General features: G+C 36.3%; 1 protein-coding gene and 1 pseudogene across 3 annotated transcripts in view; one reads left to right on the plus strand and one right to left on the minus strand.

Moving 5' to 3' along the window:
• ROBO1 (roundabout guidance receptor 1) overlaps positions 1–14,729 on the plus strand; it is a 988,403-nt gene that overhangs the window by 55,363 nt on the left and 918,311 nt on the right. The gene's annotated exons all lie outside the window — the stretch shown is intronic.
• On the minus strand, positions 5,506–6,754 carry LOC311617401 (leucine-rich repeat flightless-interacting protein 2-like; annotated as a pseudogene). Its single transcript has one exon. The product of its transcript is annotated as a leucine-rich repeat flightless-interacting protein 2-like (transcript).

Genomic DNA, 14,729 nt, shown 5'->3' on the forward strand with positions numbered 1-14,729 from the left:
TGTAAGGAGCCTCTGGGACAACTTCAAGCATACCAACATTCACATTATGAGGATGCCAGAAGGAGAAAAGAGAGAGCAATATATTGAAAACCCATTTGTAGACATAATGACAGAAAACTACCCCTACCTGGTGAAAGAAATAGACTTACAAGTCCAGGAAACACAAAGAGCCCCAAACAAGTGGAACCCAAAGAGACCCACACCCAAATACATCATAATTAAAATGCCAAGTGCTAAAGACAAAGAAAAATGGCAAGAGAATAATCAATTAGTTACCTACAAGGGAATGCCCATAAAACTGTTAGCTGATTTCTCAATAGAAACTATGCAGGCCAGAAGGGAGTGGCAAGAAATATTCAAAGTGATGAATAGCAAGGACTTACAACCAAGATTATCTTACTCAGCAAAGCTATCATTTAGAATTGAAAGTCAGATAAAGAGCTTCACAGACAAAAAAAAAAAAAAAGAGGGGGGGGGGGGTGTGGAAACTAAAGGAGTTCATCTCCACCAAACCAATATGACATGAAATGTTGAAGGGAATTCTTAGAAAAGGAAGAAGAAGAAAAAGGAGGAGAAGGAAGAGGAAGAGGAGAAAAAGAAGAAAATATAAACTATAAAATGGCAGTAAATATATATCTATCAATAATTGAATCTAAAATACAAAATTAATAAATAAGAAATCTAATGAACAAAAGAAACTGATGAATATAGTAGAGTCAGAGGTATGGAAATATGGAACAGATTGACACATCTCAGAGGGAAGGAGGGCTGGGAAGAGATATATGCATTTATGCTTTACCTATGTACACACACAACAGGGTAGTGAAGGCCTAGAGCAGGGCAGGAACTGGGTGGAGAGAAGCAATGGGGGAGGAGGGACATTTGTAATACTTTCAACAATAAAGATTTTTAAAATAATATTAATAATTTGTCTCTGGTGCTTAGGAAAATAAATTGATGAAAACTCAATGTTAAAAGTATTAATAAGCCTGGCTGGCATGGCTCAGTGGTTGAGTGTCGATCTATGAACTAGGAGTTTGTGGTTCAATTCCAGGTTAGGGCAGAAGTCTAGGTTGTGAGTTCAATCCCCAGTGTGAAGTGTGGAGTAGTCAGCTGATAAATAATTATTTCTCATCATTGATGTTTCTATCTCTCTCTTCCTTCTTCTCTGAAATCAATAAAAAAAATATTTTTAAAAGTATTGATAAAATATGTATGTAAAATAAAATTATCCAAGTATAAAATTATCAGAAAATATACATACTTAAGAATATAAATATTGCCAAAACTGGTTTGGCTCAGTGGATAGAGTGTAAGTCTGTGAACTGAGAGGTCCCAGGTTCAATTCTGGTCAAGGGCATGTACATTGGTTGTGGGCACATCCCTGGTAGGGGGTGTGCAGGAGCCAGCTAATGGATATCTTTCTTTCATCGATGTTTCTAGCTCTCTATCCCTCTCCCTTCCTCTCTGTAAAAAATCAATTATATATATATATATATATATATATATATATATATATATATAATTATTATTATTAAAAAGAATATAAATATTGTCTTGTCTTGGCATGGTAGAAACTGGAGATTCTTATTATTATTTCTTCAATAATTACTATAATGAAGTATATTTTAAATATTTAAATTAATTTTTATAAGAACCATTCATCATAGCATATATTTGGATGCTTAAATGTTTAATTACCATCTCTTTTAGTGGACAATTTAATAAAACATTTCTACTTTTAATATTGCTTTTTATAAAATTTTATTATATTGACAAATGAGATAAATACATGATAAATAATGTAGACTTTTTTTAAAAAAAATGTGATTATATTGCCAAAAAAATAAGGACTGTAAGGTAGAGGAATATATTGTTCAATGCTTGAAAATTTTTATTACAGGTTATGTATGACCAGAGAAATAATAAAACATTATTTTTTGCTGTTATTGGAGGAACAAATTTGGTTTCAATTCAATTAAAAATATATTACAAATGTTTATGTCCAAGATTATGACACAAAAAGAATAGGACATATTCCTCTTTTTTAAGACCATGTAAGTTTGTTATAGTAGATACAAACACTTATATATAGTTCAAATCGATAAAATAGTTAAGATGATTTCAGTGTCTGCTTTATTTCCCAGTTTTTAAGTAATTTTGAAGTTATTTAGACAAATGCTATCTTGTTTAAAACAAACAAACAAACAAAAAACTGAAAAACTCTTGGAATTGTTACTTGAATGGTTATGTTTCCCAAGTGTAACAGAAATAAATTCACCTTCACTATTCAGATTTCTACCTCTAAGTTAGTATTTCATGTAATTCAAGTAGAAACCATTAACCCTATTTCTTTCCATATATTTTCAATTACTTACAAAAAATAAATAAGTAATTTACTATGCTTTAGATGTTTATATTTGTAGTGTTAAAATTTATGCTTAAAGTATGCTTTCTATTTTAATTTTTAATTTTATTAAATTTATTGAGGTGATATTTATCAATAGGGTTATATAGGTTTCAAGTGCATACTTTTATGATGAATGATCTGGTTTGTGTGCCCACCACCCAAAGTCCAATCTTCTCCCATCACTATGTATTAGGACCCTCTTCATCTCCTATCCTCTTCCCTCTGGCAACTACCACACTGCTATTTGTGTTCATAAGTTTCAGTTTTATATCCCATGAATGAGTGATATCATATGGTTCTTAGCTTTTCCTGACTTATTTTGCTTAACATAATACTCTCAAGACCCATCTATGTTGTTGCAATGGTACTATTTCATCTTTTCTTAAGGCTGAGTAGTATGCCATAGCTTCTTTACCCAATCCCCTATTGAAGGACACTTTTGTTGTTTCCATGTCTTGGCCACCATGAATGTAAACATACAGGTGCATATATCTTTGTGCATAAATGTTTCAAAGTTTGGGAGTAGATTCCCAGAAGAGAGATTTCTGGGTCATATGTTAACTCTGTTCCTAATTTTTTTTTAGGAACCTTCATACAGATTTTCATTGTAGCTGTACCAATTTACATTCCCACATGCAATGAATCTGTATTCCTTTTTCTACAAAGTATCTCCAATACTTACTACTTGTCTTGGTGCTAATGGCCATTCTAACAGGTGTAAAGTGGTATCTCATTTGGTTTGCATTTCCCTAGTTGTTAGTGAAGTTGAACAACTTTTTTTTAATGTTTAATGGCATTATATTTCTGAGTTCATTAATGCATTAGTGTTGCTTGATGTGGTTAGCTGCAAGTCTAACAACCAGAAAGCAGAATTAAAATAGTTGACATGTTAGGATGACCACAGAAGTATTATTAGTTCACAATTGTGTGTTTGTTGTTGTTGTTTTTGTTTAGTTTTGTTTTTGTGGGTGTTTTTTTTTTTTCAATACTAATTACCATGAACCAGAATTGTTATAGTGTAAAAGTAATAAAAATAATGTCCATTTATTTGCTGATCTTTGTATGCCTTCTTGGGAGAAATGCCTGGTTAGGGCTCTTGCCCATTTATTGATTGGATTGTTCATTTGTTTGATGTTGAGTTTTATGAGTTCTTTATGTATTTTGAATATTAACCCATGTTGAAGCTGTTTGCAAATATCTTCTCATATTCTGTTGTTTGCCTTTTGTTTTGTTTTGTTTTTTGCTGTGTGGAAGCTTTTTAGTTTCATATACTCCCACTCACTTATGTTTGCCTTTACTTTCCTTGCCTTTTGGGTAGAACTCATAAAATCTTCTCTAATGCTAAGGTCCATAAGTTTAGTATCTATGTTTTCTTCTATGTAATTTACTGTTTCAGATCTTTTATTTAGGCCTGATCCGTTTTGAATTAATTTATGTACATGGGGACAAATTGTAGTCTACTTTCATTCTTTTGCATCTGGATTGCCAACTTTCTCAGCACCATTTATTGAAGAGGTTTTCTTTTCTTCATTGTGTGTTTTTCGTTTCTTTGTCAAAAAACTACTTAAACAGATAAAAGGGATCTTATTTCTGGACTCTCAATTCTGATCCACTGATCTGTGTGTCTGCTTTCTGCCAAAACCATGCTGCTGTGATTATCATTGCTCTGTAGTGTTATTTGAAGTCATGCAGTTTGATAACTCCAACTTTATTGTTTTCTTCAGGATTGCTTTGGCTATTTGTGGTCTTTTTAGGTATTTTTGCCTGGTTTCTTTTAAAATTGTCATTGGAATTTTGATGGGAATTGCTTTGGTTATGACTTCCAGAATTATGTTCAATAACAATGGTGAGAGTTTACATCCTTGTCCTCTTTCTGATTTTAGAGAAAATGTTTTGTTTTGTTTTTTACCATGAGTATAATACTAGCTTAGAATTTGTCATATTGTATATGGCCTCTATTATGTTGAAGTGCTTTCCTTCTATATCATCTTATTTTAATCATAAATGGATGTGGTATCTTATCAAATACTTTTTCTGCATCTAATGATAAGATCACATGGTTTTGTTTGTTTGTTTTTTGTCAGCCAAAGGACTCTCCAGGCAGATGTTACACCTACCTGTCCCCCCCTAACCCTCCAAGTTGACTTTATTTGAGTTTTCATTCCACAAAGAAGCAGCAGATGAAATTCCTTAAAAGATACAGCACAGTTGATGAAGAATAAGGACCCTCCTCTTACTTTAAGAGTATAAGGCCTTGGATTTCCCTGCCCCATGCAATAAAGCAAGTGTTAAATACATTCCCCATATCTTTTTCCTAACATTTTCTTATATAAATTTAAATATTGTACAAAAAAGGTTTTTGACTTCAAACATATTAATTTTAGTGAAACATACACTGAGTGGCCAGATTATTATAATCTCTGAACACATAATAATCTGGTCACTCAGTGTATATCCTATATAATAAAAGGCTAATATGCACATTGTCCCCTCGACCAGGAGTTCGACCTGCAGGCTGGCTGGCTAGCCACCCATGTCCCCTCTCCCTGAATGGCCAGATTATTATGCATTCAGAGATCATAATAATCTGGCCACTCAGTGTCCATTCCCCACCTGTGAACTTGTTCTTTCACTAAAATATAAATGCTATCTGACATGAGGGTACATGTGTTTGACCACTGGAGATCACTGAAGTCGGAACTGCACTGTGAAGAAGGCACTTGCATTTTCTCTGAGGTCTCCGGCAAGTAGCTCAATGAGCACTCAGAATTGCTGTCCTCCAATGGCCAGGGCTGAGGCCTCGGAGCACCCCGTCACTGAAGCAGCTGGGGGCAAATGGTGTGTAAACTTGATGCTAAAATTACAGAAATAAACATAAATAAATAAATAAATAAATAAATAAATAAATAAATAAATAAATAAAAAATAGCACTGACTAGTTCTTAGTCTAGAATTAAACTATAAACAAAATCCAAAGTGTTTATTCAAGAAGATTCAAACCTATTTCATTTTCTCATAAACTATAAAGTACAAAGGTGGCTATATTAATGACAAAACTCAAACAGTACTGAGAGGGGTTTGTCCATGGGCAGAAGTCAGTCCCTCTGGGTGGGGCTGGGAGCTCCCAGGTAGATGGCGGCCTCCCTATTGCTGGGCCAGAAGTGCTTGACCTTCACCTTCCCCAGCCGCTTGGCCATGTGGCTGTTGGTCATCTCCACTTCATCAGTCTCCTCCAGTGCTCTTTGTAACTCTTGCTGTTGCTTCCTTTTTTTCTGCTGTCAGTTCATCTTCCACTTTCTCAGCATTCTCAGCAGCAGTTTTATATTTCAGCACCTGTCTCTCAAGCCGGCTAATACTTTGCTCCAAGGTGGTTATATCCTGTTCTGCTTTTGAAAGCTTAAACTTGTGTTTACTAATTTGTCTATTAGAATCTCTGCATTTATCTTCAAGTCCCAGCCGCTCTGCACCCTGGCCAGGTCACCAGCCGCTGTGCTGTCCCCTGGAGCACTTGTGAGGCTCCTCTAACTGCAGCTTCAGTTTTCTAAGTTGTGACCGTAGCTCTGCTTTCTCTCCAGCAAATTTTCATAGCCTGACATCTAGAGGACCCTCTCCTGCAGACTCCAAGACCCAAGCAGCTTCCTGAGACACCATTATGATGGCTCCAACCACCGGTTCATGATTGCCATTGCCATTGGGAGTGCCGTCAGGGACTATAACTAAGCCATGGTTCTCCATAAGCTCTTCTCTTTGTCGAAGGCCTTCTTTCAATTAAGTTCATCCATTTTATGCTGCAGCACACTACACATGTTTCTGCCTTTCTAACTCCTTTGATTTTTCTTCATTTTCACTATAAAAGTCTGCCATCTGCTCCTCTTGTTCTTCAATAGCATCCTTGAGGGTATCTACCTGGTAGATCAAATTGTTCTTCTCATTGTCTAACTGTCCATTAGAAACCATGGGTTTTTGTTTTTTGTTTTTTGTTTTTTTCTTACACAAGACTGCCGCAGTTCATGTAATGAAGTGTCTGGATCTATTAAGCTGCTGGTGTTCCCACTTCCTCTTCTGGATGCGTTTCCACTTAGAGGGGTTATTGCTGAGGCAGAATTCTGAGATGAAGGTGAAGGTCTAGAGTAATTTTCAGCAAGCTGTTTGTCAGATTTCTCATCCAACTCTTTCTTCTGTTGTTCCAGTTTCCTCATGCGTGCATCTCTTGCTTCTGCCTAGGCAGCCCGTTTTGCTGCCAGCCATGCGCTGCGTCTCTGGCAATGCTACCCAGAGATTCTTCTCTGCCCAAAGGCGGTCTTTCTCGGGTGTCCTTTTCCTTCCAGCACCAGGAGGCCCCATCGTGTCTGGGTCGTCTTTTACCTCTGAAAAATGTCTCATCTGTTTTCAGCCCTTTCCTTGGGCGCACTGGCCTGGAGAGTTGGGACCAAAGGGCGCAGGGCTCGAAGGGCGACCTTGGTCCTAGGTCTGGGGCCAGGCTACCTGGCTGGACCCCGCAGCTCCAGGTGAGGTGGCCGGTCAGCCCATCACTCCGGTGTCCTCTGGGCGCCGCGGCTCCAGGACAGGAACCAGCCGCCAGGGGAGCCACAGCCCGAGCAGTGAGCCAAAATTACATGGTTTTTATGCTTTGTTGTATTATTGTGGGGTACAACATTGATAAATTTGCATATTTTGAACCATGGAATGTGCACCACTTCATCATTTTTTTAAAATATATTGTTGTATTTGACCTGTTAGTATTTTGTTTAGGATTTTTGCACTTGTATTCATTAGACATAGTGCTCTGTAGTTTTCTATTTTTGTGTTATCCTTGCCAGGTTTTTGGTAGGAAGATTTTGTTGACCTCATAAAATGTGTTAGGAAGGATTGCTTCTTCTTCAATTCTGGAAGAGTTTGAGAAGGATATGTATCAAATATTTGAAAGTTTGCTAGAACTCACTCGTGAAGTTATCTGGTGCAGGGCTTTTATTTTTGGGGAGGTTTTTTATTGTTGCTTCAAATTCCTGAAAATGGATTAGTCTACTTAGAGATTTTTCAGTTCTCAATGCTTTGGTCTAGAAAGTTTTATATTCCTATGGATATATCCATTTCATCTAGGTTATTGAATTTTGTGAAAAGTCTTTCATAGTATACTAGTATGATCTTCTGTATTTTTGTGATGTTTGTGGTAACTTATCTTTGATTTTGTTAATCTGAGTATTTTCTCTCTCTCTCTCTCTCTCTCTTTTTTTTTTTTTTCCTTACTGAATCTAGTCAGGGGTTGCAAATTTTCTTAATCTTTTCAAAGTACCAGCTCTTTGTTGCATTATTTTTTGTATATTCTTCCTGTTCTCTATTTTATTCTATTCTAATTTTTAAATTTCCTTTCTTCTAATGCTGTGCACTACTTTTTGATCTTTATCTAATTCTACAAGTTGTAATTGTGAAGTTGTTTACTTGGGATTTTTTTGTTTTGTTTTGTTTCCCGAGATAGACCTTTAATCTTTAAACTGCCTTTTTATTATTGCTTTTACTGCATTCCAGAAGCTTTGATGTGCCCTATTGACATTCTTATTTATCTCTAATACTGTCTGGCATTCATGCTCCAATGGGTCCCTCAGGCTGGTCTATAGGGATTGGACCAAAAGGTCCCAGATTGAGAGAGGGCGCAGGCCAGGCCAAGGAACCTCGCCAGTGCATGATCAGGGCAGGGAAGGGACTGGTAGAGGGCTCCAGGGAATGTTGGCCCATCTCACCCAGTCCTGATCTGCCAGATCTCAGCAGCAAGCTAATCTACCAATTGAAGCATCTGCCCCCTGGTGGTCAGTGCATATCATAGTGACTGGTCAAACAACGGTAGGACACTTAGCATATTAGGCTTTTATTATATAGGATATCTTTTGATCTCACCTTTTTTTTCTCCTTTGACCCAGTCATTTTTTAGTAGTATGTTGTTTAATATTCATATGGTTGTGGTTTCTTTGTTTCTACAGTGGATTTCTAATTTCAATGCATTGTGGTCAGAAAATGTGCTTGCTATAATTTCAGTCTTCTTGAATTTGCTGAGGCTAGTTTTGTGACCCATAGTAGTACCATTGCTTAGGTTTGCAGACAATGTGCTCTCCAACTGGACATGAAGGGTGAGAGGGAGGAAATTAAAGGAAGGCAGCCAGGTGCCTTAGCTTGGAATGCCAATTGCCAGACAACATTGGCCACACCCCTGTGCTTCGACCCTGCCAAGGTCACTGGGCTCAGCTACAGCTCTTACTGCTCACTCCTGCAGGAATGCTTACTAAAGCTCTTTTTTCCCCTGGCTGAAGGGAGTGCCAGTCACAACCTAATCCTCCCTTCTCCAGACTAAGCATCCTTGGCTCCTTTGAATTCTCCTCCCTTTTCGCCTTCTGACTTTGCTCCCACTAGCCCACTTTTAAATGTTTCAATGAACAGATCTCTCAGATGTATTTGTGTGTTGACTGGGGAATTCTTTGTTAAATTATAGCCATTAAATTATTTGAACTTCAAGCTGAGAGACTAAAGGGATCTCTCATACCATCATCCCTCTGATACCATTGACACCTTCATTCCTCTGATACCATTGAAGTATGCTTTCGAAAGTTTAAACATTTCAAAAAACCTTTGTAATTGTTACCTTAACAGTTAAGTTTTTCTAGTGTAACAGAAAAAATAATTCACTTTCAACACAGAACTATTCAGATTTTCCACATTTATGATAATAGTTCACATGATTCAAGTAGAAACCATCAACTGTTCTTCTTTCAATATATACTCAATTGACCATTAAATATTAAAGAAGGACTAATTTACTATTCTTTAGATGTTTATATATGTAATGTTAAATTTTACACAAAAAGTATGCTTTCTAAATAGAGTTCTAAAGTTTTTATTTAAGAAGTTTGTAATTCACATTCAATTATTACATTTTCATTTATTTATTTATTTTTAAATATATTTTATTGACTTTTTTACAGAGAAGAAGAGAGAGAGATAGAGAGTTAGAAACATCGATGAGAGAGAATCATTGATCAGCTGCCTCTTGCACACCCCCTACTGGGGATGTGCCCACAACCAAGGTACATGCCCTTGACCAGAATCGAACCTGGGACCTTTCAGTCTGCAGGCCAATGCTCTATTCTCTGAGCCAAACCGGTTTCATTTATTATAGGAATGAAAGTCTAAATAATGATTGATTCACACACACACACACACACACACACACACACACACACACACACGTATACACAGAGAGATGTGCACACATGTTAAATGATGGAGAGTAAGTGGAAGTATTTGAAACTTCTCTGGCCACATTCTATACCAATCCCAAACTCCTGTATCGTTTGGTGTCTTTCCTTTATTGACATAAAAAAAAAATTCCATTCAGGGAAATGACTGATGTTATTGTTGGTATAGATTGCTTTGCTAAAATATTAAATGCCCCTTTCCCCCTCCCCACAAAAAAAAATTAAAGATCATACCACATATCTCATAAGCAATAAGCTTATGAGACTCAAGTTTATTTGGCAATATAGTCTGCTCCATAGTTCTGAAGAAATACTAAATGATTTTCTGTTTGCATTATGTCAGAATTCTACCATTATTTTGGTAGTCTCTTCTGGGTGCATTTTACATGAAAAATGCAAGGTCTCTCTTTTCAGTTATCTTAGAATAGATGCTATTATGGCTTTCTGTTATGACTACAAGATTGATATTCTATCAGGTGTACCCATTTATTTGTGTATGTATAATCTGATAACCACCTATAATGTTATATTATATAAATATATTATGTATTTGCCCTTAATTACCTTTTATGAAACCCCTCATAGTGGCTGAGCTAAGCTGTTGTTTTAAGTACATAAGTAACCATCAGATAATTTGGTTTTAGAACAACTAGATCAGGTCTACTATCCATGAGATAGAGATAACATGTTTTGTACTATAAGATACACCAGTCAAATCACCTTTAATATTTTATGCATTTAATATATGTTTTTTTATTTGAAATATTAAGGAATTATTGAAGTTTTTACTTAGGGGCAAGAGTCTTCAAAGGATGTTCTATTTAAACTTCAGTTTTCATATGCTGAATCCTTTTATAAATATGACTTTCCAGAGAATGTCAGGAGTTGAATAATAATGGTCCCATAGTTTATGCTTTATAATGTTAATGCATTTTAAAGATTTTTCTGAATTTAACATTAAAATAAATTAACTATAGGTAAACTCTAAAATCATAGTCATCTTTGAATATAAATGTCATCTTCACATATAAATGATAATTAACCTATGCCCTGCATGAGATTATAGGTGTATTGACTACTTCATTCTTCATTCAGGGCTTCTATTTAAAGCACCCTAACAGGCTGTACAGACAGAAAAATCATGAAATGAGTTTCCTCTCGTTGGGTAGCCATAAATGTACCAAATCGGGTAGAATTAAATGATTAAAGTGATGAAAACAGGAACAATGATTCTAAGATTCAGAGGAGGAAATGATAATTTATGTTTCTAAGGCAGAATTCAGGGGAGATTTCAGAGAGATAACCTCTGAATCATTTCTTGAAGGAGAAGTGGTAGCTTGTCAGTTACAGGAACAGAGAAAGAACATTCTAGGAAGGAAGAGTCTTGACAAAGGCAGTGGTGTAAAAGGCCATGGTTTGTGGGGATAAATGTACAGAAACACTGCAGAAGAACAACGGATAATGAAAGAGTCTTGAATGGCATTTGAAGAAGTTTTAATTGCATTGTAGTCATACAATTACCAGAAAGTTATGAAAATACAGAAATTTGTATTTACATCAATACAATTATTCAATTATGGTTTCTTCAGAGAAACATTGCCTTGCATGAATTGAATTAAAATGCTAGTAGATGACATCTTAAATATTTTTTGTTGTTTTGATGGTTATGACAACTATAGTCTCTTTTATTATCTTAATATGGCAATGTTACTTCCTTTGAATTAGTGTCCAAAGGTAAGTGTATGTTTTATCTTCTCGGAGACAATGCCAGGTTGGGTGGGTGGAGGAGGAAGATGATCACCTCTCTCGGCACAGATGTTCACAGCACATTCCAGGCGCCATTCCTTCTTCAGTGGCAGCTCCCCAGGCGTCTGTGTGTGGTCGTAGGAAGAAACTGTGCAGAGAAAAAGCCTCTGGGTTCACAGTGCAGAACACCAAATATGACCATGTGTTTTGTGTCTGGTTTTTTCTTTTTAATCTGCTAAGGGAGTATTTATTTGACCCATTCAAATGTTTACTAGAAACCAACTTTGAAAAAACCTTTTGAATGGGTTTTGTATTGAGGATATAAAAGAATATTTAGTTGTTTAACTTTTTCCCTACGCTCTTGCTTTTATAGTGACTTATCTTACAGATACATCTATTTTAACAAAGGCACAAAGAACATTTTTCCCCAACATCTTCCATCTGACTTTGGTAAAACTAAATGTCTGAAACAACTTGAGTGATTTGGAAAAGGCACATGGAGTACTTAGCTTCTTCTGCCACCTTGTGGTTAAAATAGCACATTTTCATTATGCCAATAATTTAAAACAAGTATTTACCTTAGGGAAATAATTTCCAATGTTTCAGAAATAGGAATCCCTAAGAACACTTGTTTTTAAAAATATATAATAGACAATAATTCAGATATTTAAGGAAATATAGTAAATCCTTTGGATTGCTTAACTTTTGTTAAAAGTGACAGAAAAAACAATTAAAACCTTACAGTCTTAGGAAGTGATATAATTAAATACCACAATTAATAAATCATCAATTGCGGGTAGAAGGGTAATGCTTTTCAAGGCACCCAAAGCTCTATTTATTTAGGCATGCTCTTTGAATGGGGGTGGGGGAAAATGATGCAGTTAAGATAGAAAGTTTGCTTCATTCAATGCCATCAGCTGATGTCGTAAGAATATCTGAAATGCATATTTCTCTTTAAAACTATGAATTGTGGTCTAGATCAATTAAATACCTAAGTGTCTCTTCTTTAAAATCAAGTCTTACACTTTAAATTTAAAAAAATTAATTTTCTCATTCAAAATTATTCCTTCTCACAAATTGTACTTTTCTAAAAAAGTGGTTCAAAGTTGCCCTAGCCAGTTTGGCTCAGTAGATAGAGTGTTGGCCTGCAAACTGAAGGATCCTGATTTTGATTCAGGTTAGGGGCACTTACCTTGGTTTCAGGCATGATCCCCAACTTTGGTAAGGGTTCATGTGGGAGGCAACCAACCGGTGTATCTCTCTCACATCGATATTTCTCTCCCTGTGTCTCTCTTCCTCCCTTCCCCTCTCTCTAAAATTTAATAGAAAAATAGCCTCAGGTGAGAATTAACCAAAAATAAATAAATAACAAATAAAATAAAATGTTTAGACTACATTTTGCTTTTCTATATTTTTCTTAATTCTCTAACCCATCTTAAACATAATCTACTCCAGTTTCCCTCTTTGGGCAAGCCTCTGTTTATATATTAAACATTTGTAATTCCTGAACAGCACAGGATCCTCTCTTTTCTCTCATCTCTCTACTCCTATTAATGCCTAAGTCCAGGGGATGTGACTCAATCTCTGAGCCCAGAGAAATGTCATTACTTACTTATCATTACTTACCTTTTCAAATGTAGGGAATCATTCAAATAACACCAAACTTAGTTTCCTTTGTCTTTATTTGTATTTCAGAAGAGGTCGCACAGCCTGCTGCAAATGTCTGACTTCCTCATGCACAGGACCTGGCCCACCTTCTTCCCTGCTTTTCCTTTCTTCCCTCTGCATGGGTTTACGCATCCATGAGTGTATGTCTGATTTCTCAATTGATCAACTCAACTGAGTATGATCAACTCAATTATTCTCAATATTTTGCTCCTCATTTTTTTTCCTATAAGTGGAAGGCGCCACTATATCTAAGTATTTATTATATGACAGGAAAATCTCAGTTTATACCTATTTTCCTAGCTTAATTATTAAAAAATACTTTTACTCTCAAATTTGGATTGCTTAACTTTTGTTAAAAGTGACAGAAAAACAATTAAAACCTTAATTGATTAAAACCTTACATACTTTGTTCTGGTTTAGACAATACATTATGTTAAACTTATTATACACCTTAGTACATTGCATCTAAGTGCCAATTCTTACAACAAAAGTGTATTTCCGTCACCGTCAATATTGATTTGGCCATGTGGCATGCTTTGGCCAATGAAATATGAGGAAAAGAGACCAGTGCTAGCTCTGAGAAGAAACTTTAAGAGCCTATGAGAGTTTCTTCAAAATTTCTTCATCTTTTTCCATTGCCACAAGAATAATGTGGTTCAGATCAACCTGAGTTCTGGTTTGTGAAGCATTCACTATGGAATACAGCAAAGCCACAGCTCACTAGCCACCAGCCATAGGAAAAGCTCCCCCTCCTCCTCCTCCTCCTCCTCCTCCTCCTCCTCCTCCTCCTCCTTCTTCTTCTTCTTCTTCTTCCTCCTCCTCCTCCTCCTCCTCCTCCTCCTCCTCCCCCTCCTCCTCCTCCTCCTCCTCCTCCTCCTCCTCCTCCTCCTCCTCCTCCTCCTCCTCCTCCCCCTCTTCTACTTCTTCTTCTTCTTCTTCTTCTTCTTCTTCTTCTTCTTCTTCTTCTTCTTCTTCTTCTTCTTCTTCTTCTTCTTCTTCCTCTTCTTCTTCTTCTTTTCCTCTTCCTCTTCCTCTTCCTCTTTGACTTCTCCTTCATGCCCCATCTTAAATTTTAAAAGCAATTCTCTACAGTCTTCTGACTCACTCTAGTTTCATGTACAACCCTGATCCTATTTCTGGCATATACCCAGAAGAAGCCTGCTTTTAACTAATAACAACCCTGAGACCAAGTCAGAGAGTGGGAAAAGTGAAGGGAGGGAGGGAGTCTTTAGCAGCAGCAAGTGTCATTGTTGGCCCCATCACTGCCCCTCTAATTATATAAGCTCAACTCTTGTGTTTTTCTGTGTGTTTTTTTGTTTGTTTTGTTTTGTTTTGTTTTGTTTTGTCTTTACATACTTTGCTTCTATGCATTCCTTGAACCAAATCTAAGTATATAAGTTGATAAATTAAAGAAACCCATAAGATTATAAGTATATATTATTCTGCAAATGTATAAAGGAAGTCAAGTACAGTAGGCTGGAGCAACACATTTTTAAGAGTAGAATCTGTTTGGGGGTCTAGACAGATTCTAATTGTTCTGGCCCTAATCTGTCTAGGTAAAGTAGAATGTCCCTCATGTGAAGTGATTTTAGTGAAAACTCCACATTTGCTCACATGTTCTTACCACCAGGTGGCTCTCCAACACAATCTGTTCAATAAAT

Source organism: Pipistrellus hanaki, assembly GCF_964339955.1.
Source record: "Pipistrellus hanaki genome assembly, chromosome: 2".
NCBI classification, from domain to species: Eukaryota; Metazoa; Chordata; class Mammalia; order Chiroptera; family Vespertilionidae; genus Pipistrellus; species Pipistrellus hanaki.